Source organism: Dermochelys coriacea, chromosome 12 (genome assembly GCF_009764565.3).
Source record: "Dermochelys coriacea isolate rDerCor1 chromosome 12, rDerCor1.pri.v4, whole genome shotgun sequence".
NCBI lineage: Eukaryota > Metazoa > Chordata > Testudines > Dermochelyidae > Dermochelys > Dermochelys coriacea.
In genome coordinates, this window is record NC_050079.1 from 20,063,204 (window position 1) to 20,088,476 (window position 25,273).

General features: G+C 40.1%; 1 long non-coding RNA gene across 2 annotated transcripts in view; it reads left to right on the forward strand.

Moving 5' to 3' along the window:
• Positions 1-3,345: 3,345 nt before the first annotated feature.
• Positions 3,346-25,273, forward strand: part of LOC119841259 — a 114,373-nt gene continuing 92,445 nt past the window's right edge. The window contains exons 1-2 of one of the 2 annotated variants that reach the window (XR_006275131.1): positions 3,346-3,561; positions 5,008-5,090. This is a non-coding gene — a long non-coding RNA (uncharacterized LOC119841259). Of the gene's footprint in view, positions 3,562-5,007; positions 5,091-25,273 lie in introns of those variants that run through there. The other variant, XR_006275130.1, reaches the window with a different exon arrangement.

Here is a 25,273-nt window from a genome sequence, read left to right on the forward strand (position 1 = left end):
TCACAGCTACGTACAGTTTAGCATAAGTAGCTAACACATATACTAAGGGACGACTCAAGGTGACCATTCACAGGGCTGTCCCTAGCTATTCCGGGGCCCTATGCAGCCTCCCCCCCCCCCGCAGGGGGAGTGGAGGGGAGCCCAAGCCTCCATGGGTGGGGCTGGCTTGGGGGGCAAAGGGGAACTGTCCCCCAGCACTCACCGGCAGCGTGGCTGGGGCTGGGTCACTGCACTTCCTGCTGCCGGTGAGTGCAGACCTTGCTGCAGTCCTCAGAGGAGTGGGGGTGAGGCAGAGCAGGGGCAGGAAGGGGTGGGGCTGGGGAGGAGCAGGGTGGGGGCTCTGGGGAAGGGGTGGAGTGGGGCGGGGCTAGGGTGAAGCAGGGGCAGGAAGAGGTGGGGCTGGGGCAGAGCAGGGTCGGGGGCCCGGGGAAGAGCCAGGGCAGGGTCTGGAGCAGCACATAGCTGCACAGGGTACCAGGAAATGTAGTGCCCCAAATTTTCTGGTGCTCTATGCAGCTGCATACTTTGCGTATGGATAGGGATGGCCCTGACCATTCAGGTCACCTATGCAACACTTCCAAAAGATGAGACTGGGAGCTTAAATTAGTAACTGCTAGACACTAAAATCATGGTCTTAATAAAGACATTGAATTTATGGCTTATTACAACTATCTGTAACCCACTAACCCCCTTTTTGTCCTATGACTAAAGGGGTGTAATGGGCCACTTCACCTTGAATTGGCCCTTAGAATATGTGCTAACTACTTATGATAAACTATCTGTCTGATCTCGTATGTATCTGTGACAGTGAGTACCTTTCCCAGACCTGAGGAAGTGCTCTGTGTATAGTAGATCCTCGCTATAAAGCCCTTTGCAATAGCGAACATTGGGCTATAGTGAACGTGGTCCGTAGGTTCCACCACAAGTCCTGCCCACCCTGGTGCGGGTCTGAGAGCTCCTCCAGCCCTGGGGCTGTGGCAGGGGGCTGACAGATTTTCTGACCCTGGGGCCGTGGCTAGGACAAAGTGCTCCTTCAGCCCCGGGGGGGGGGGGGGGTCAGAGAGCTTCTCCGGTCCTGGGGCAGAGTGTTCCTGGGGCCTTGGCTGGAGCCAGAGGAGCACTCTGCCTCCTACCCCCACCAAGGCCCCAGGGCTATCTCTTACTATAATGGACCCCTGGCTATAGCAAACAAATGGCTTGGATCCCAAGGATTTCATTATTGCAAGGGTGTACTGTATTTTCTTTCAATTCAGCCATTTGTTAAAGTTTTCAATATTTTTATTTGATCTTGTGCTGAAATTTTTTTTTTCTTATTTACACACACAGTTTGAAAATGATTTTGAGTTGTCCTGCTACTAGACTCACAATTGGGGTGGGTGGTTTTGGTATTCGCTGTGAGAAGCAACTGTTTTGAAATAGAGGCACTGTCATTTGAAAGAAAATGAGCCACATAATGTTTTCTGGCACTCACTGATTGAGGACTTTTTTCTTAAACACCATGCTAACTGCAGCAGGAGCCATGCATTCAGTAAATTTGTTGGCAGACAAGTCCGTCATGGAAAAGGAAATTCTGAAGCATGCTTTATGAGTAAGCAAATGAGATATTGAAAGTAATAGATTCTCTTTATAAGTTACCTCTGAGGCCTGCAAATACATACTCAGAGTCCTGTGTTGATTTCATGCGCACTGTCATTTGGACTATCCATCAGTTTCAGAGTTGTAAAATTATTTCCACCTACAGTACTTTAAATTCCAATAGTATTTTTGGGGCCACATGACAGGGCTTGGGAACAAACAGAAACCTTATTAAAAAGCTGTCTGTGACCAGGTGCCTGAATCAGTCTTCTGTAGTCTGTGCATTACAATATGGAGTCAAAAACTCACCTCCTTCCTGTAGTTTTCTTTTTTTAAATGGAACTGGTTGAAAATTTTAAATTAATTAAATTATTTTTCAGGAGCAGTGAACCGTGGCCACTGGGAGCCGCGATCGGCCGAACCTGCGGACGAGGCAGGTAAACAAACTGGCCCAGCCCGGCCCACCAGGCGCAAGCAGCTGAACAAGTTTGCTCTACAGACTTGGAAAGCATGCAAACCAAAACCAAAACCAATCTCTCTCTCTTGAATAAAGAAGAGATTTATACAGTTTCCAGAAAGGTTGAAATGGAATATATTATGGACTTTCATAAAGGACTCTACATAACACTAATGTTTATTAAAGTTTATGAAGGCTTTAGGAGGCAAATTACTACTATACTTATTTGATCAATGCAGTTATACCTGCTGACATGGGGGCTTTTTTTATTGCACATTTTTATTGCTTTTGATAGAAACAAAAGTTCTAATTACTGTCATAGCTTTCGGTTGGCACTTTTCAGTGTTGAGTGGAAATTTTCAAAAAAACTTCATATATTTTTGATTTTGTTGGAGAAAAACCCCACTTTCAGTCCCACTTTTATTCCACCCTCCCCGTATTTTTTGTATTTAAAAGATGAGTTTTTCTCCATCAAAAGAAAACATTTTTTAAATTAAAAAAGGTTCACTTCAACTTTTTTTTTGCAAAAAAACTAAAACAGAGAAAACAAACCAAATAAACAAAAAGAAATATAGTTATATATCTGATCAGCTCTATTAATCATATTTAGAAATCTTTGTACTTTTCAGGAGGATGGAGCTATTGCCTTCTTGAAAAGCAGTAAAAGCTAGATGCTAAACCCCAAACAGACACTTAATTTTGAGGGCAGCAGAGAAAATCACCACAGCAGAACATAAACATACTGCTTTTTCCTTTCAATAGGAGCCCGCAGTACTGCCCTTCTGCCACCATGAGTGCTGTGTAACATACAAGGAGTATTCTCAGGCCTACTCACATTCCAAAATAGCCTTTCCTAGTACAAAAGCAGGCATTTCTGGCTTCAGTTTCCAGACAAATAAATCATCCCTATTTCTAAGGGAATTAAGTAAAAGCGATAGTGTGGCAAGCAGGAAGCTAAAGTTGCAGTAGCCACACTGATGTATCTCTCATGAATCAACTAACTAGATTTTTGGGAAGGTCAGATTTCTGGGTTAATAGCCTCAGAATGTAATACAAATAGGATGTGAAAGGGGAGGTATCCGTTCTTCTTAAATTGCTGCAGCATGGCTTTCCGGAAAATTCCCCTTGCACAGGGGTAACTGCATATTTAATTGAATGATAGAATGTGGCTGCAGCCCATGTAAAAGGTTGATGTCACTTGTTGAAAAAGAAGCCTTTGAACATTTGTTTCCTTTTGTTCGCTCTACTCTTATCCAAAGTGGTGATTGTATAAATTGCCACTTATTTCCTGGCTACTAGTAGCCATTAAAACCTGGCTTGCCTAACTGAAACTCACAGGTGCAGCATTTAGCATTTCCAATTAGTGGAAATCTGAAGCAGCAGGTGCCTTCTGAGATATTAAAAACCCTTGCAGTAGCAACCTACTAGGGGAAAGTCAATGTAGGTAACTGCTTTACAGAGGGAGGATGCAGAACTTCAGAAAGGAAATCTCAACTGGTAACTTGCAATAAGCCTTGTACTACTCTTAGGTAATGGAAACTATGTTTCTCTGGTTTGGATTATGTCTGTGTTGCTGTTATTAAACCCAATATTAGTTAAATAATTGATTTCAGCTTTCTCTAAAGTACTTTTTCTTCTGGTTTTAACAAGCCAATCCATCTGCTTGGGCTCTCTGTGTCTGCCCATGTTAACTATAGAGCAAACACTATCCCATTCCGCCCTTTCCTGCTTTATAGCTTTCTACTGTTGATCATCTATGCTTGTTCCTCTGTCTCTATGCGTTTGAATTATTGTTGCATATCTTGTACTAAGCTATCTGTATTAAGCTCTGATTCTGCAAATTGCTTTGTACGGTGTGACCCCTGCACAGCTTTGTTAGCTTGAGTGTGATTCTGCATGCTCTCAGTGGTGTGACCACATATAGCTCTGTGGCCTTATTTTGTAAGTGCTTTCAGACAATGGCTATGTTATGTTTGTAAAGCACTATGTATGTGTTCAATGTACCATAGATAAATATTGCTCCTTTGCTGTGTGGTAGCAGATTTTCAGGACCTTGCAGATCAGTTCCTGTTTGGAACAGAAATCAGTGATGCAGAGTCAGGTATTTCTTTAGTGTAATTTGTTTATTTACCAAATGTGTACAACTCCTGTGTCCTTGACCAGAGATAGTAATAGACTGTACTCCAGCTATTCCCTACCCTAGAGATTTTGGTCCAGACATTTCTGCCCCACAGCTTTATTGTTTCTCTCTCTACAGATTATCTGACTTCACTGCTGATTAACACACAACAGCACTTGTTCAACCCCTGAATTGTTTACATAGGAACCCCCATTGTCCAGAACTTCTCATCTGGGGCCAAATGTAGCCCCTTTAACAGAATAGAGCTTTATATTTAAGTGCATGAGAGAGATGTGAAACCACTGAATCTACTTGCCAAGACTCTAGATGCAGTTACTGAATAGCATCTTAACTCTTTTTAAGGGGATTTCCACCCTAGGTGATTACATCAGTGACCCCTAATTGCAATCCATTCTAATATTAACAGTAGTAATGACTTTATCCCATTAGCAGTGATCATAGTGCAAAGATCTGTGTGGTCACTACTACTACAGTTTTTAGAAGATAATACCTCCACCCAAAAAAAAAAATGAAACTAGACAGAAATCAGTATAGTCCAAATACATTTAAAAAAACATTGAAAGTGCTGGTATATCTGGAAATCCCAGAGATTGGCAGAATTCTTGTATTATGTGATATCTGAGGGTGGAATGGTAAAACGGGAACAGTCAATTGACTGTAGGGTTCCCAAAGTGCTTCTGCAGGAGTGACAGTAACTATATGCTCTCTGTTATAGAGGCAACAGTGAAAATGCATTTATGACTTAAGCAGGCTATCTCTCGTTTTTCCCCTTCCCCCCCTTTCTCTGTTCCCTCTCGCCACCATGGATGTTAGCCTGGCTGTTTTTGATTTACAGGTCAAGCATTTACAGTACACGTAAGGCTTAGGCTCTGGAAGCTTATGTGAGCAAACCAAGTAACTCGTAAACCAACAAAATCTGAGTATTTAGAATACCTTTCTTTTGATCATATCTGCTTTAGGGCAGAATCTACAAACATCATCGATGTACTACACATAGAGAGGGCTTTTTAAAATAAGATACAAGTTATCTCTTAGTGGCCACCTCAGCAATTATATGTATCCATTGTCTCCACAATTGTCTGAGAACAATAAAATGGGAGCATAATTAGATGCTTTGTTTGAAAATACAGTCCAACTCTTGGTGCAGGGCCATGTTGCTTGTGGTTGTGAGGAATCTCCTTTTTAATGAGAAGAAATGCTAGAGAGCCAACTCAAGCTGTGTATGCTTCTGGGTCAGTACTGGCTCTGCTGCCATTTCTTTTTAGAGACACCTTTGGGATATTTCTTCCTCACCCCGAGATCAAGTTTGCCACTTTCTTGATGAGACATCAAAATTACGTGGCCTGAGGAGTGGGAAGACCTGCATAGCGCCATCCTCTGTGGCAGTATATTGTGCAGATAAGGTGCTACCAGCTTTCTTTTAACCCCCTGCAGTATTGCTCAGTGTCTCTACCAGGTGCTGGAACAATTTTTATAGTGGAGGTGCTGAGAGCCATTGAACCAAACTGTAAACCCTGTATATAATAGAAATCACTTCAAACCAGGGGGTGCGGTAGCACCCCTAGTCAGAGCTGTCCCTTGGGTAGGGTGAATCAGGGCAACCAACCTGGGCTTCATGCTTTGGGGGGCCCCGCACTTAGATAAAATTGGGACTGTCCTAATATTTAGACCTTTTGTCTAGCATCCTGACCAATGTACAATTGGGACGCCATTTGTCCCAATATTCAGGTGGGGAGGCGGGTGGGTGAGCGGGATGAGGAGGCGAGTGGCAGGCTGGAGGAAGGTGAGGAGGCGGGCAGACGGCAAGGAGGAGAGCAGCGGCCGGGGGGCATGCTGGATGGACAGCAAGGAGACTAACAGGGAGGCGAGCAGTGGGCAGGTGAGTGTTAGGCAGGAGGAGGTGAGGGGCAGAAGGATGGAGAGGAGGAGAGCAGAGGGCAGTGAAGTGTGAGGAAGTGAGTGGTGGGCAGGTACGCCAGGTGGATGGTGAGGAGACTAGGGGGGAGGTTGATTTTTTCCTGGGCCCTGCCCCCCTCTCCCCCCAGGGACAGCCCTGTCTCTAGTTCCAGCACCTATGGTATCTACTTCTTTGATCTCTTCAACATGCTACCTCTCCTCTGTCTGGAATCAGATGTGGTGGGTGGCAGAACTGCTCAGGAGTCAGTGGAGTGGCCGAGAGGAACAGCTCTTAAAACTGAAGCATGAAAATTGTATATCCCGCGGTGAATCTACGATACAGGTGAAGTTGTGTGTACAGAACAGGGCCTTGCAATACAATATTACATAGTGGGAATAACAATTTTTTTCTTTAACTGTCTACTAGGGTCTCATTTCTAGGGTCTTATCTTCTCTGCTTAAAATGGTGTGATTTTTTTTACCTACGGGTACCTAATGTGCATAAATGTGCATGAGTTATCCTGGGGTAAAAACACAGGGCACTTTAGATTTACCATGAGGTAAACAGCTCTATGCCCCCTCCAGGGATTGACCTCGGTCAATTTATCTCTTCATAAAACTGAAGTGTCTTGTCTTTGTCACAGTGAAGTGGGTAAGGTAATATCTTTTATTGGACCAGCTTCTGTTGGTGTGAAAGACAAGTGTGGGAGCTGCCACTGAGCTCTGTGTAAGCGGTAAACCTTGTGTCTCTCACCTGATTTGTTGATCCAGTCCTCAGAAGATGGTCCAATAAAACATATTCATTCACCATCCTCTCTCTAATATCCTGGGACCAACATAGTTACAACACCATTTGTTTTTATTGTGGTTTTTTTACCTCAGGATAGCTCATGAGCATTTATGCGCATTAGTTACCAAAGGGGAAAATATAACTTTTTAGCAGTGGAGACAAAGCCTGAGTAAAACTCTGAGGAGTTGGACATTATTGCTTCTTTCTGCCTCTGAGGTGGCTGCACTTCAGTAGTACCTGAAGGATTTCTTTCTGTACAAACACATGCTCTGATACAGCAGCTGTCTTTGTACAGGCTAACCCCTACACCTACACACAGCTCCAGAAAAATGCCTTCAGAGACTAGACTGACAGTTGCATAAATGAATGAAGTTTGTATTATGCATTTTTTTAATGCTAAAAACTATTCATCGTATGTTAAATGTCAAAAGAGGCAAAATCAGGGAATTTGTGGCTATTACTTTGACTCGTGGACAGATCCTTGTGTTTTGATTGAGTTCTAGACAAATGTAGGTGTCTGGAGTTAGTTGCAGGATTGGATTTGTGAAGTGTTTGAGATCCTTTAGGAAAAAAATTGTCTTTTATGTTTCCTTTCATTCTGGGGACTCCCAAAAAGCTTCCATGATCTCCATACAGAATTAAAATGCAATCACCTGCAGTATTGTCAACTCTTGTGATTTTTATCGTGTCTTGCAGAAGGTGTTTTTTCTTAGAGTGTCAGCTCCTTGAATCATGTGAATGTGAAAAATCTCAACTTTTTTTTTTTAAGTTTCTAGCCCTCATGGCTGTGGAGAAAAGCATAATTGTGAAGGTTCAAAACCGACAAAGTGAATAAAAAGAACCTGTGTGTGTGTGTGTGGTGTCTAAAAAAACCAAACAAAAAAAACCCCACACACTTTTCTTTAAGGCAGTGGTTCTCAACTCTGGCCCACCGCTTGCTCAGGGAAAGCCCCTGGTGCGCCTGGCTGGTTTGTTTACCTGCCGTGTCCGCAGGTTTGGCTGATCGTGGCTACCACTGGCTGCAGTTCACCACGCCAAGCCAATGGGGGCTGTGGGAAGGGTGGCCAGCACGTTCCTCGGCCCATGCCGCTTTCTGCACCCCCCCCCTTGGCGTGGAGCAGTGAACCGTGGCCAGTGGGAGCCGCGACCGGCCGAACCTGCGGATGTGGCAGGTAAACCAACTGACCTGGCGCGCCGGGGGCTTTCCCTGAACAAGCAGTGGACCAGAGTTGAGAACCATTGCTTTAAGGCAACCTCAGTATATTTTGGGGACTGGGCTCCTCATTTTGAAGGTTTAGGTTTGATGATGCAGCCTCTGATGGTAGAGGGTGGTACCCAAGTGGTGAATTGCAAAGCAAAACAGTGAGGTGCAGGAGTATTTTGGTCCAGGACAACAGTGTAAACCCTTCCTCCCCCCCCCCCGTTAAAGCAGGATGGAATCTTGAACAGACAGACCTAGCTTTTGAAGACCTCACTTGAAAGTTGCACATGTACAAAATGGGAAATGACTGCCTAGGAAGGAGTATGGTGGAAAGGGATCTGGGGGTTATAGTGGATCACAAACTAAATATGAGTCAACAGTGTAATGCTGGTGCAAACACCTGTCGGGGTGATCTACATAATACTTAGTCTTGCCTTGAGTGCAGGGGACTGGACTAGATGACCTCTTGAGGTCCCTTCCAGTTCTATGATTCTATGCACATATAATAAACTGTATGGTACTCATTTTAATTTCTCCTCAGAGAAATGCTGGGCTGGACTGAGCCTGCTGGGATTTGGTTATGTAAATTCCAGGAAGTCAGTGTATTGGCTATGGGCATGTCTACAGCAGCACTTACTGAGCAGTGGGCTGGGGTGTCAACCTATAGTGCTGCAGCATACGTGCACCAACTATCTGTGTGCACCCTGCTGATGCACACTGAAAGTTCTCTAGTGTGCATTGAGCAACTGCTGTTTCAAACCACAGTATGTCAGAATCCACAAGGAAATTTTTAATAAGCATCAGTAGGGTCCACACATGGACAGTTAGTGCAAGGTGCACTGGAACACTATAGATTGACACCCCAGCTTGCTGCACAGTAAATGCTTGTGTAGAAATGTCCTTAGATCATTAGAACTACTGCCTCTGGGTGAAAAAATCACTCTATTTTATTTTTAATCTAGGGGAAAGGTGACTATGAATGCTCTGACACAGCCCCTTAACCAAGGACCTGACCAGCTGCTGAGAAGCTAATCCTGGGAGGCTTTTCCAATGTGTCAGTCTGAAACCAGCCAGGGCATGCTCCTCATGTACTTGCTTGCATGGTGTTTTAAACTGAGTTATTTCTAGAACTTGATAATAAATGCACTTAAGAAAAGAGACAAGAAAACAAAGGAAGTTGAAAAGTAGCAATCTGTTCCCCATGCCAATGGGGGCAAGTGATGTGCTCCTTTGAAACCATAAGGAGATATTAATAAGCTGCTGAAAAATTCAGAATATGAATGCCACATGTCTAGCAGGGATGAGTTTCAGCAGCTTTAGATTCTTATGGCATACCGTGGCTTACTGGTTTCTCTCTAATGATAAAGCATGGCAACGCTGCACATCCCCTCTTGGACACACTAGCATTGGGTATACAGTTGTAGTTAAACAGTTTAATAATGAATGTATTCTATAATTTGGGATTACATTCACAGGGAAATATTGATGGCTTTTGCTGCAATCCTTGCTGGGCAAATTATGATTTCCATGAAGGGATCAAGGGGTGTAGCTTAGGAGGAACATATTATCTTCCACAGTCCGATGCCTTTATCTGAGCCAGCAGTTCGTGATGCAGTGAACTGCAGGATTCAAGTGACCTTTCTCAGTGCTATTCACAGCAAGTAGTACTAATAACAAGTGTGCCAATTCCAAAAACAACCAAACCCCAAAACAAAAACCTACAACTGAACACTTCCCTAAAACTTTTCCTGTTTATCTTATTACTTCATTATATTTAAAGACTTTTTGCAACAGTGGGTGCCGCCAATATTCATGCAGCAACCATCTGAGGTCTGGTGACTCACCAGTGGCTGTGATTTCATTGGGCTTAGAAACACAGAAAAATGGCTCTGTCTGCCCTATTATGGGGCGATGCAGTTTTTTATATTCCCTCGAGTTAAATTCTTTTCTGTACAGCCACAGTGGACCCACTTCATTTAATACTTTATAAAGTCATTCTCTGGGAGGCTGCTGTGTCAGTCACATTCTGTAGCTGCTGCTTCTACATCACGCTTGGCCTAATTCATTTAACTGAATTCTGATCCACATGGTTCTTGCTGGAACTGTAATAGCCAGAGATAATTCTGGAGACAATTGTCATTGAATCAGGTGGCTTAGTATTGCCCTGAATTAGCAAAAATGCGTTCTCAAACACCGATTTGGCCAAAATTGATTGGTATAAATTTACAGTATCTCTTGTGTACTACTAAGTTTTGTTTATATAATACTTCTGCTTATTTGGATATAGGGGCATACTTATCAGTGTGGTTTGTTTGTTTTTCAGGGGTTAGTAATGCCACTCCACTGAATGCTGATGTGTATACTTTGCACCTATGCTCTATGAAGAAAGAGGCAACTTAGAAATTTTCTCAGTGTATGAAGCTGTCTCTTTACTATTCCTGTATTTCTTCAGCGTCATTAATGGTTGCTAAGGCTGTGTGTTTGCATTTTGTGGGAACTCAAGTCAAGCCTAAGTTAAGACAAATAGCTTGGTGTTTGTAATCTTGGTTTTTTTCATAGGCTTTTTGAGGCCAAAATTCTGAGACCTGGTAGACTTCAGACTGGAGATATCTGGTGCAAATTATGGTTCCTTTAGAGTTCTGCAGAGTTCATAATGTTCTCCTTTGGAAGAGTAGAGATGTAAATGTAGTCCAGACAAATGGAACAAAATTAGCAAGGTCTCTAAGAGTTAGTCCTGTTACACACAATGCAGTAGCAGAAGAGTTTTTTTTTTTTGTTTTTGTTCTTTTTTTTTTAAATAAAAAAAACTCTAACACAATTTCTGGCAGGTTTAAAACATTATTGCTGAAAACTTGAAACAATTCAAGTTTCAATTCAAATTGCTGAAAACAATTCTTAAAATATAAGCTTATGAATAATGTTCTTCCTTCATAAACTGCTACTGCAAATACATCTACCATGGTGATGTGCAGCAACTTCTTAGCCTGTACAATTTAGCCCACTCTGTAGTTCATGCTCTTGATTACTGTATGTCCCTGTTTCCATAAGAAATAATGGTAATTGGAAATGGCAACACAGTTTATCTGTGGGGTCCTGGTGTGTGTGTTGTTTTCTGGTAATACAGCAAATGTGCAAAATTAAATTCTAATGGTTACATTTTCCTCCCTGCTGCCTCCCTTCCCCCCCTCCCAATCTGGTATGGCTCATGAAAGTAAAGGCAGGGTTTTGTTTAAAAAAGCAATGTCTGGCCTTGGTAAATGGCTCATTTTTAGCACATAATCTGAAATTATAGGGCTAAATCCTTCCCACTGGCATACAGACTGAGTAAAGGTGCTCACCAAGTAGATCCATTCAATAGCCACTTTGCATGAAGGAACTACTGTAACATTTTTCCTTAACATGGATCTAAGTAAATCGAAGTTGTCTTGTTCACATTCATTATAATTGAAGGGGGGGGCAGCACACCACCATGTTAACAAGTGGTGGGGATGGGCTCTCCACAGCTATAGTGTGGTAACACTGTGATCAGCACAACGTATAAACTACAGTGCAGAAATAGTCTCTATCCCTGTTGACTTTTTCAATGATTTCTTCAGGCAGCAGCCTTCCACAGCAAATCCTAGGTAACACACAAGTTGTTGCAGGATCTGGTCAACCGCTTGACAAACTGATACGCTTATCTATTTAATATTCTTTTAAAAGAAGCCCTCTGAGATCCTTTCAGGATTGAGTTTCCTGGCCCTCTGTGTTTGTACCTATAATCTGTAGCCTGGCTTTCCTTTATAATACATTTTGGCAAATTGAGACATAAAATGGTCAAGATCATTTTAAAGTATTTTTGATCATTTTATAGACTGATACTAAATCAATTTTGAAAGCTAAATATAAAATAAGTTTCAAATGTAGGGCTTGTTAATGGTGGTTGAGTGTGCTTTGCACCTCCAAAGGACTTCAAGAGGGAGTTCACAGGATCCAGACAAAGGACAAAGTGTGGAACATGCTTCCGTTATGCATCAGTACAGCAGGATGTGGTAAAAACAACCAATGGAAGTTGAAGCACAACTAAAAGGTGGGATTTGCTTCAGATCCACAACAATGAACACAGAATATTTGTATGAGAACCAAAAGAGGGAAAGAAATCCTGGATCTATGTGTATGGTTATCAAGAACTGTTTAAAATTGACTCCTCCTTAAGCGAATATTTCTCTTCAAATAATAAACATTAGTCACTTTGCTGACTAGGGATTAGGCCCAGATTAGGGCTGGGTGACCTGTTTCTGATTCTGAATTATCTTTCATTATATGGTAAAGACCGATCCCCTTTGTTCTAATTGCTTATGCCTGAAAAGACTTGGCCAGGCATCCAGCATGAAATAGAATCCTTTATGCTGATTTTGTGTAATTAATTCACAAGACATGTGGATAGTGTTTCACAGGGTTGGAGGAAAGTAAATCCTAAATTTCACCTAGCACCAACTGGAAAAAAATCAAATCAAATCTGGCATTTCTGTAATAAACTGTCCATTCACAGTGAATGGAACAGGACCTCTCCAGACACAAAATGTAACACCAAGCTAAATTTGAATCATTGCTCATCTTGCAGATTTTTAACAATAGTAAAATACCTAGGCAATGTAAGTAAACTGTAGTTCTGAAGACTCCTAAAACTATTTTGACTTCTCTCCTCGTATTAAAAATTTGGAAGATTTATACACCACATAAGTTGAATCTAGATTCATTAAATGGGTCATGAGATACTGCTAATATTGTTGCTGTAATACTCCATATTATGTAATAGTCCATATAAATAAAAAGTGCTGACAATAGATTGCATGTCAAGAAAGAGCAGTTTTAAAAGATGGAGTTGTTTTATTGTTCAGAGATAATCAGGGCTATTGATAGATGAGTATTTATCAAAGAAGGCTAGTCCAAAGCCCACTGAAGTCAATGGAAAGACTCCTGCTGGCTTCACTGTACTTTTGTTCATGTCCTGGAATGATAGATAAGCATTGATTTGTTGGAGTGGGTTCCCAGGAATCGTGCAATCTCTGTTAAAGTGCTAGAGGAAAAACTTGCAGTTAAATGACAGGGAAAAGTTTAACTTAGACAGCTTTAGAAACTTTATGAACCCCAGAAAGAATTACAAGACTTACAAAATATGATTCCCAGCAGTTTGTCCATACTAAGTAGCAATGTTTGCTTATCATTTTGAATCTGGTTATAAAGTGTTGCATGTTCTTTGTAAATAACTTGACCTTTTGATTTAAGAACGACTTCTGCCTTTTCTTGATCATATACTTCACAGGACAATCATTCAAGCATTGTCAATTAAAACCAAAAACATTCTAGAAAATTGCCCACCATCCATAGTATTGATGTCCACATGTTAAATAGCACTATGACATTAACAAACAATAATATAAATGATTTTTCCATTCTTTGCTGTTCATATTAAACATGATAGAGTGGGTAATTAACATGAGTGAAGAAGAGCTCTGTGAAGCTCGAAAACTTCTCTTCCACCAATAAAGGTGGTCCAATAAAAGATATTCCCTATCCCACCTTGTTTCTTTCTTATTCTGGGACCAACATAGCTACACCAACACTGCAAACTTCTGTTTGTTTAAATTTGTCCTAAAAGATTGTTCTGGGAATACTGTAGTCCATTTCTTTTATGGGGAAGAAGAAAGTAATTTAAAAAAAAAACCCTTAATGATGTTCTAATATGTTCCAAAATTTAAATGTAGCCAAGCAGATAATTTTTTTGTATCTCTGAAGACAGAACTTTTCTGTGTGGCTTAAATAGCATTTTGCCTCTTGCAAAGATCCCTGATCATATTGAATTCTGACCCTCTTTTGTTTCGCTTTTTTCCTGTGGGCTGTTAAATGGTGGTTTAGATTCAAAGTGAACTGAATTTAAACCCTATAAAAATTAGACTGAAATACCTTAATGTGAAGTGTAGTGTACTTCACAGGAATTTGTATAAACTATTGAGATTGTCTGAATTTTGAAATCTCATTTTAGCCAAAAGATTCAAAATAATGTATTTCAAATGAGAGGGTTTCTGTGCTTGAAACAAACAGGTGATCTCTAATTATTAAGAGAACTTGGTTGCTGAAGACTGCAATTTGGTGCCTGACAAAGGTGCTCTTGTGAAAATCCACAATGAATCATTAGTGCCTCTAATTGTCTTAACTGAGACCAAAATGACTTGGGCCCCAATTCAGGAAAGCATGTGATTAATTAATTTTTAAGTAATGCGGGTTAAGAATGTGCTTCAAATTGAAGCATGTGCCTCTCTTTCTGAATTGGGGCTTTAGTTTTTTGAGGTATGACTGTATTTGCTGGGGGGGTTTTATGAGGCTTCTGATCAACTTTGGATTACAGACCAATATTTCTTACTATATGATACTGGTTATTTGTACCACATAACAGCTGGAGGGATTGATAGGTTTTCATTTAAGCAGCTTTGGTGTTTAAGACTTTCTGTGCTTTATCAGCGTGTTCTTCTGTGCATCAGTAGCCATAAATATTGTCTTTTTATTGTACGTTATTCTAACTTCCTGTAAATTGCAGTACATAACTCTGATGGAGACTCACCTTGCCTGCCTGGGGTTAGGGTTTATTAACTGTGATCTGGCTAATGGATACATAAATATGTCTTGAACTTTATGCAGGCTATTGCTGCCTGTTGTGCTTAAATTCAGAGTTTGCTAATATTGAAACCAAAACAAGCCCAACATGTTTGCTTTTACTCCCATTCACTACATCGCTCTGAGTCTCATGTAGAATGTCAAATGCTTTAGTGGGATCATACTTGCAACCTATAAAGAGATTTTGCTGCAAATTGCTGTTGCACCAGCTGTTTTTGGTCTTTTTTTATATTTATATATAAATACAATATGCTGTGATTACTGTTGAGATACCTTCGTATAGTCTCGTACAATATGCCTGCCTGGATGTCTCCTCTATTCTCTCTGTGGAATACATGAGAATCTCTAATGCAGACAGATATATTCCTAATATTCTTCACGCTTCATTTGAATTTGTTCAGATATGTATAGGGGTGTGTGTGTATCCATCATCTGTGTATATATAAATAAAATCTGTCTTTTTCTTCCCCCCGCCCCAGTGGAATGTGCATCAGCATGTGTGATCATGTTGCCTTATTTCTTTTGTGGGCTTTCCAAAAGAAGACCTAATACTACTACAGAAAACAGATGATGCTTTAGCTCTAAGGGCCTATGTTTTGGGAGTCTGAGCTTCACGATTGGCCAAATTCATATAACTAATTCATGATGATGGGGTACATGCTGCTAATGAAACTGTTAGCATCTGAATATGCTGAATTATAGTAACTTCATTGTGATCTCTAGACTAATGCATTCAATCCACACACAGGAGTTTTAATATGAGAAAACTCATTGAAATTTTCTGGAACAGGAAATTAGACAATTTACAATATTACCTATCATGAACTACAAAATATTGCTGAAAGTCTATAACTGACCTTTATAGAAACTTTACTTGTGATCAGACAATTAGCTAAATGGTGGCTGGAACTGAAAGAGCAATTGACATACAGTAATATGATATGTAATTTATAATTCTGAGGCACATGCCATTTTAGAAACTGTATTAAATTTTAATGGTCTCAATTTTCTTTCCTACAACCTACAGTAAGTTCTTCAGTGATGGGAAAGATATGTTCTGCTGTAGTATCTCGAAGGCAGCAAGTATTCTCCAGGGTGTGGTTAATTTAGAGGAACTTTTCCCTGCTATATGTTGACAGGCATTTCAGTTACCAACACTATCTGTCAGGGTTGACTGTAAATACAGAAGCTTGGTGTTTCCCTACAGATGACATTTCAGTTAGGCTGGGTCAAATCCCTTAAGAAATCAGATGTCTATCTTGAATGTCTGAATGAAAATGTATTTTTTTTTCTCTATTGATAGATTCTAACTTTTCTTTTAGGGTCGCTCCTAAAGCAAGTGCAGTGTTAATATTGCATGCTCCGATGTGGTGGTAATCTTGGAAGTCCAAGATCTCCAGTAGACCTGCCTACTGAAGGCAACTGTTATGGTGGTGATTGGAGGCTGCTTTGAGGTCAATAAAGCCAATGTCTCAGCTCATTTTTAAAAAAAAAAAAAAAAGCTGTAAACATGCTATTTCAGAATTAAGTGTGGTGATGGGAGGAGAGAGCAGAGGAAAAATGTGATCTGAAGGAATACATTTTGCTACATGTTTTGAACCCAAAATATTGGCAGTCCAATGATCATGTCTACAATTTTCCTTCCTCTCTTCTCCCCCCCCCACTTTTTAAGTTTCTTTCCTACATGACTATATTAGATCTTTCTATCTTCTCCCCCCCAATACATTACTACGATTTTAAAAATGAAGCTTATCCAACTTACTAAGGGTTACTGAAAGGCAAAGAGCCTGAAAAGTTTTTTTTCTAAAAACAATGCTTCTGCTTTATTACTTCCTACCATTAATCTAGTAGGATGCCTATGAGGTTTCAAATATTCCTAATTTATGTCTCGTATATTAGAAATAAAAGCATTGTTGGCAAAGCCCTGTGAGACTCTATGTTGCTACTTATAAATTGGCTGACCTAAATTTGCGCCATATTTAAGGTAAAAGAGGAAATGAACCAGAGTGGGCCATATGAATTCATGGAAGTGCAATGTGCTACTGTCTGAGTGACTTTCCTCTGGAAGCATACTAAGGACGCTGGATGATCTTTTCAGCTGGTGTAAATCGGCAGAGCTCTATTAATTTTGGTGGAGTTCTGTTAAGTCATTCCAGCTGAAGATCTGGCAGTCTGTTTTCTGGCAAGGCCTTTTGGATCTAGAGCTGAGGGTGCATGCCTTAATCCAGGATTTCCATTGTCTCTCATTTTAGCTTTTGACCTCAGATGAAAATGCCATCTGGAGAATGTAAGTAGAGAATTAGATGATCACTTGAAAAATGAGCTAAGGTGTCTAAAAGGACGAAATTATGATCCAAGGAGGAAGGATAGAACAGCAGGGTGGAATCCAGGCCCCAGTAAAATCAGTGATTGTTTTACTATTGACTTCAGCAAGACCCTGACTTCATTCCAGGTCTCCTTGCTTGGGCTGTGGGAATTTAGCCAGATGTGTCAGGGAAAATGCCACTTGGATACCCAAGGTTGGCAGTGCATGTTCCTGGAGGTAAATAGAAATGGAAATAAAAAGCTGGGCATGTTCTCTTCATGGTGATCACAAGCTTTCTCCCATAAGTATATTTCTGAATTGAGAGAGTGCATAGTTTGCTGATTCACCTAAATAAATATTACTGCTATTTTGTATCCTGGTGGGGTGAATTAATTATCCATTTCTTATAATCTCTGCTGTATCATTCCTTAGGTCAAATGAAAGACTATAGATAAAGTAAAGCATACCCACCTGAAGTTACAATCTTTTAATAATGAGATCTTAAACTGCCCTCAGCAGCAGAAATGACGCTACTAAATTCCAGTGTTTTTTTTCTTTGACCCAGCAAGATGAACTTACTATTCCTCAATTGCTTATACGTTATTGACACTAGTGTGGCAACTGATAATAGGGAATAAACATACTTAGAATTACATGAACCATAGAAGTGATGCAGCTATTTCTGAATATTTGGATCATATTTAAAATTCTAGAACATAATTCCATATGGTAAATGCAACAGTTCCATCAAAACTATAATAAAGTAGCTTTATGCCTGAATTCAGCTGTCTCTCTAAAACACTGAGGTATATCAATATTTGATGATGGTGGTCATAGTAGATTTTACTAAACATATATCAATGCACAGGTTCCTGCATTATTTTAATTTGGGTTTTGATAAATTATGTAGCACATACTTAACTTTTGTTACTATCACACTGTACATCAGGGTTAGACAAAGTTGTTTTCTGTTGGGAAATGTTCCAGTTTCTAAGGCTAATAATACAATTCTAATATGTAGTTGTAAACAATTTGCATTCTACCAAAGAGAATATTGTTAAAAAGTAACATTTTACTGGGATACAAACTTCCTGATTATCAATATTTAAAACTGGTGGAGAGGACCCCTCCATCTAGAACAATTGTGAAGACAAATGGGTAGAGCATGACCACTATTGGAGAAACCATGCAGAAAGAGATGCTGTTACACCACCTGTCTGGTACTAGAGCTAGAGTTGTACAAAATGTAACAGTTTCCCTTTCTGAATTTTGGAGCACCAGCTATGAATTTCAAGAATCCAAAATATCTCAGGAAAAATTCATTGAAACTGTTTTCATGTTGAATTAATATGAAACTTCAAATTTTGCATGATTTTAGCATCAAGCCCTCAATCAGCCTAGATTCACTCCAATGGTTTGCAAACCTGGCGTGAGTTTCAAGTTAGTAACAAGTCTGTCCTCTTTACTAATAACTGAGGAATCAGGCTGATTAAAGGGAAGATGTAGTGCTTTTTATTAACTATATGAACACTAAGTACACTGCTTCCAGAAGTCTGAGCTTTGCACGGCATATTTAGAAGCTTAATGCAATTGTTAGCATAGCTATTCCCTTACTAGAAATATATTTTGGGGGCTGGGGGGGGAGCATTTGTTTATGTACCCAATGATAAGAACAGCCATACAGGGTCAGACCAAAGGTCAATTTATCCCAGTATCCTGTCTTCTGACAGTTGTCCATGCCAGGGACTTCAGAGGGAATGAACAGAACAGGTAATCAAGTGATCCATCACTTAGTTTCCTCCCCCACCCAGATACCTAAAGATACTTTTATTTATAAACTGCTTAAGTGTCGGTATTTACTAGCTGTCAGATTTTTGTAGATAATATGGAGTTATATCTGGTAAATTATGTTGGCACAGTTAGGTAGGTACTTCATTATTCCATAACTTCATTTCTTCCATGCCAAGTGTATATGTGTAAACACAAAATAAATACAAGTTCTAGACACAAGTCTGAGATGATGCAAAATTACTCAAGATAGTTAAATCCAAAGCTGACTACGAAGAGATCTCACTAAAGTGGGTGACAAAATGGCAGATTACATTTAATGTTGCTAAATGTGCATGTTGGAAAACATAACCCCAACTATGCATACAAAGGGAAGGGTTCTGTATTAGCTGTTACCACTCAAGAAAGAAATCTTGGGGTCTTAATGACTAGTTCTCTCCAAACATCTGCTCAATGTCCAGTAGCAGTCCCTTCACCTCCACCCCCCCCCACACCGAAAAAAGAAAACCTAATAGAATGTTATGAACCATTAGGAAAGGAATAGATAATAAAACAGAAAATATCCTAATGCTGCTATATAATTGCCTCATCTCAAAAAAAATTTTTTAGAATTGAAAAAGGTTCAGAGAAGGGCAACAAAAATTATTAGGGGTCTGCAACAGCTTCTAATGAGGAGAAATTAAAAAGACAGGACAAGTTGAATTTAGAAAAGAGATTACTAAGGGGGGATATGATGGAGGTCTATAAAATTATGAATGGTGTAGAGAAGGTGAATAGGGAAGTGTCACTTACCCCTTGAAATAAGAATTTGGGGGACACCTGATGGAAATTAATAGGCAGCAGGTTATAATTGGAGTCCAAAAAGAATTGTAAAAGTTCATGGAGGATAGTTCTTCTATGGTTTATTAACCAGGAGGGTCAGGGATGCATGCTCTGGGTATCCCTAAACTTCCAGCGGCCAGAAGCTGGGACTGGATGACAGGATGGATCACTTGAAATTGCCCTGGTCTGTTCATTGCTTCTGAAGCATCTGGCACTGGCCACTATTAGACAAGATAATGTGCTAGATGGGCCAACGGCCTGGCCTAGAATAGCCTTTCTTATGCTCTTAGTCTGTCATCATCAAATTGTCATGACAAGTGGTTAATTGCATGCCATTTCCCATTGCGTACCCTGGAGATTGATTAATTTTGTACCATTTTCTGTGCTTGCGACTATCTCTCTGCCACAGAATGAAGTATCAGAATGTTAATGATTTGTAATATTCAGTGGATTATGGAAGAATAGTTCCCAGCATATGGAACCATTTAAACATTATTTGATTGGTTATTTCCACCTATTCCACCCTTCATCTATAGGGGAATTATAACCTACTAACAAAGTACTGGATGGTGTGTTGCAAAGGCACACCATCCTATTTTACAGAATATATTTCATATTAAAATTCTAATAACTCATTACCTTGACAAACTGTAATGAGAACAGAATATGGCACAATGTATCCATTCATATCATAAATTATATTGAAAATGGGATATGATACATTAATAGTCTTTAATAGTTTCACAATTAAAATCTGTCTTCAATCAGTGATTTTTTTCCCCCTCCTTAGTTGTATCTAGCATCTCCTCCCTCTCACTCTAATTATTAGAATTAGGCAGGTGAAATAATGCATATGCCTGCACACTACTACAATTGTACTTAATACTGCAGTAACTACATGCACAAATATATAGACATGATTAGAGTAAACACAATGTGCATGCACTTCTTCCCCTTTGCCCCAGTTCTAAATCTGGGCCTCTGATTCTTCTGGTGAGTCTTAGGGCTTGTCTACATGAACAGTTTGCAAGAAGCTGCAATGTGAATCTATCCTGCACTAGCCTGCCACACATTAACTGTCTGTGTGAACCCTGCTGATATGCACTAACATTCCTTAGTGTGCTTTGGTCCAGTTCCATTTCAAAGCAGGCTAAACTAATGCACATTAGGGAAGTGTTCGTGCATGTCAGCATGATCCACATGGACAGTGGTGTGCAGCAAACAAGTACAGGGTAGACTTACACCCCAGCTTGCCATGAACTAAATGGTCATGTAGACACACCCTTAGAAACACTAGCTCTTTAATATGGTCAGTGTTAAGATTTGTCATCCTTCCTTGTCCATTAGGAGGCCCCATGATAGCACTTTAAATAATAAAGGAGGAAGACTAGGTCTTAGTTGAGCATATGATAAAGGCATTGTTTCTTGTTTATACTAGACCTTTTAAAAATATGTTTAGCATGTATTGCTAATACCACACCCTTAAATCCTAGCCTAGACAAGGCCTTAAACCAATCATGCTATAAAACTGGTGCAGTTGCAATGAGGGGACTGTACAGCAGGACAATCAGTGCTGTAACTAATCCATGCTCCCCAGTATACAGGGATTGTGGGGGAATGACACAGTGGTACAAATAAACATCTCTTATGAACAGTGCATGGTAGCCATGGTGAGTCTTCAATAATTACTCTTAGAATCACTTAATATATAGCCAAACAATAACTCTGCCTCAGATATTTCTCAATACCTCATGGGAAATGCCTGCTTTTTTGTGTAACAGCCAAATAACACTATAACATACTAATCTGCAATAAGATTGTGTGCTTTGTTTATGTGCAGTTAGCTTCATTTGTGGGGGTGGGAAAATGGACTAACTTTTGAGTAACTTTGCTTGTGCAAACAGGTAGGGGTTTTTGCTGAATGTGCTCTTGTGAATGGACCTCAATTTGAAGCATTACATGACGAAAGAATATTTTTTGTGATCTTTTTACGAAATAATATATACTTGCACAGGAACTTCTGATGCGGTAGATGGAAACTAGGGTCTAGACCAAAATACAGAACTTCATAAAACCAAACTTTACCTTTTTAGCTTCACCAAATGCAGCTATATTTTTTTTGTGCTATGAAAATTACTAAAAGGTTAATTGTGCAGAGTTTACTGTCTAGACTGACAAACAATAGAGTCTTGGGGGGATTCATATCACCAAGGAACTGAATGGCTTATCTCACTAAAAAGGTCTTCATTTGTAAAGGTCATATGGCAGTAGTGCTAACAATGAGGGTAGTCATGGTCTGAAGATCTTTCTTTGCTTTTTATTACTGAACAGGGGAATTGGATTGCTCCAGAAAAAGTAGAGGAAAAATGAGGTCAGAATATACTTTAAGCGTATCCTCTAATTTCTAATTAATTTCTTTAGTGTAAAGGGTCTTCTATAACTAAAGCTGAAATACAATAGCGCAACAGCGAACCCAATTTGTCCATTAATCTTAAAATCATTATTTCCAACATAAAAGCAGAAAGTGTGGGAATAAAGTAAGAAATAATGTGAAATCAGACTTTATGTTCAGACTTGTTGCTCAGCAAATGGTCTAATACATAATAATGGTCATTTCTGACATCATAGTTTAGAGAATAGTCTCTGTGGATTAAATGCTGTTTTCTAACCAGATATTAGGAACAACAAAAATGAAAAGGCCCTATGTATCTTGTATCGATTTTTTTTTTTAAATGCTGAGATTAGAGTTGGGCAAAACTTTCACAACAACCCAAACAAAGTGAAATGAGCTTGGCTTAGATTTTTTTTTTTTTTTAAACAATTAAAAACCCCAGACTTGGTCCAGATTTTAAAACCTTTATTTATTTTAGGTATTAAAATAAATAGGGGAAAAAGAATATCTGTGGTTACAGTAGCTGGGATAACTTTTCATGGCTACTACTCCTGGATCTTTAGGGTATTACCAATCACTAGCTGGGCTCAGGAAGCTATTGCCACCTATTCGCACAACTGAGTGAATTATAGGAATTTTTTTTATATTCCTCTGACACTGGCCACGGTCAGAGATGAGACATTGGATTAGACAAATAATCAGCCTGTTCCAATATGGCTCTTATGTGTTTCTTTAATACTTTGAACAAGCAACTGAGTCGCGTTGAGCTAGCACCAGAAAAAAATACATGCGTATTGTAGGCCTTTCTAGAGCCCCAGGCATGGCTAATACTATGAACCTGAGTAGGCCTTGGCAGAATAGTAACACGCTAGACGTAGCTAACCAAGTAAGCACATTCCTGACTGGAGAGGATGGTCCAAGAACACATCGACTCAGACTCTAGTAGCTATGTCAACAAATTCCTGTGAGATGGTAGACATACAGACCTCTTGTAAGATAAGGAAGGAATGGCAGGATAATGGATGAGGATGTTTTGTTTGAACTAGCAGGTCCAAGACGCAGGATAATAACGAAAAGCATACGAAATGTAATACATAACTTGTTTGCATTGATGTATAGAAGACGAATGGAAGAGGGGCAACTTTATACTGGTGTAGGGGACAGCATCATATTCTGTTGATTGTACCTTGTTGTGGGTACCTGTTAGTGTACCTGTAGCTCCTATGAAGCACTAGTACCATACTTTGTCAATAACAAAACTGGCCAGACGCCTTTGCCACAAAACCAAGCCTCTGGTCTTGCTTTATGAGTAACATCAAGGTCTGTTGAACATGCTGTAATCTCTGCTTGTGCAGCCAACGCTGGAACTTCATGCGGTTAGAGCTGCTGTCCTTGAACAACACTGCAGCAGCACGTTGGTCTCTAAGGTACCACAAGTAGTCCTTTTCTTTAAACTAACATGGCTGCTACTCTGAAACATGTAGTTTTGTGGTGTTATGTGGCCATCCTTATTTTTATAAAAGCTTTTATTTATTCTCAGTCCAGCCAAGAGTCTTTAGATATTTGTAATGATGATTGCTCTCCATATGGTTCGTTCTTCTATTAAGAGTGATAACAAGGTTATTTCTCTTCGTATCCAGTGTTTGTTTGTGCAAAGTGATGTAATTAGTGCTAAATTGCTAGGAGGCAGACTCAACTCTCGGGTAGAATAGTATCTTACTCCATGAACAGTCCCATTGACTTTAATGGATTTTATGCAGAGTAAGGCATTATTCAGTGTGGATCAGGGTATCGGAATGTGGACCTAAGGGAGGGAGAGAGCTGGTACTTGACGCTTGTATATCATGTAGATAAAATTCCTGCAAGCGCTGTCTGCAAAAGGGAGTTTTCCTGGGGTGAAAAGATCATAGCTCTTACCAGGTCAGTGTGGTTAATTTGCAAAGCGGGAATCGGGATGCTCAGCTGGATCAGTTGTGTGTCAGTCACCCATCTCTGCTTGTATTTGGGCTTGTGCATCTCTTTTTTGTTTGGTGAAAATACAGATTTGTGTCCATATTTTTCTGAATAGTGACATCTTCAATAAACACAACTGCTTTACTACCCTGGTTTCTCCAAAGTTCTCGGAGTGTGAGAGGAGGATTCCCCTTTACCTGGTGAGGCATTTAAATTTGTGGTGAGTGAGTGCGAAGTGGGTATCAAATACTATCAAAGATCCCAAAGCAGTTTTTATAAAGTTTGGTTCTGATCCTGTAGACACCATGGAGTATGAAATTTGCTGTCATCAATAGTCTGTTAATGTCAGTGGGATTTCTTGCTTACTCCTCAGCATGGTTCTTACCAGTGCATTTGCAGGATTTAAGCCCAAAGGCTAGGATGCACAAACGGAGAGTTAGAACACTCATCTGAGAGGTGGCAGATCCCTGTTCAAATCCCTACTTGCCCTCAGGTGGAGAGGGGATTTGTAGCAGGGATCTTCCACATCCCAGGTGAATACCCAAACCACGGGATAGAAGTTATGAGGGAAGTCATGGTCGTTGTCGTCGTCGTCCTCCTCTTCCCCCTCGCCCCCCACCTTGCAAAAACAACATAGGCACCTTACTCCAAAGCTGTGATTCACAAGCAGAGAGGCACCTTCCTCCTGCCTGGATTTAAGTATCTATCTTGGTGAGAGGGGTGGGGCTTAGCGCACACTCCTCTTGTCAGCGTCTCCCATTGGTTACTTAGGTGGCTCCCTACCCAATTTTCTGTTTTTGGTGAGTGCCATTCAGAGGCATGGTCTCTCCATTCATTATATAGGCACTTAGGTACCTAACTCAGACTTTGTGAATTGCACTGATTTTTTTTCTAGGTGCCTAAAAGTTAGGTGCTGTGATGTACCCAGAAGAAGAGTTCAGTTTGTGCTGATCGCTATAAATAGCTGGAAAAAGGCCTTACAAAACACAATAGCTATACCAAAATTAATGAATACAAACATTTTTAATGATACCCTTATGACAGAGTATCCCTGGGTCATTCTAATCAGAAATGTGTTAATTAATTCAGTCTTCGTATAGGCTTCCCGTAACCTTATGGTTTGGGAATATCCGACACTTATGATTCGGAGTTCATTACTGAGGGAGAGTTACTATGATACTTTAGATATACAGAATATTGGTCTGTTAAATGATTCGTGTTTATTTTTGTTCCGATATATGTATATAGCTACTTGAAATACTTTGGTTGTAACTCAAACATTTGGTATAGTGATAAGAAA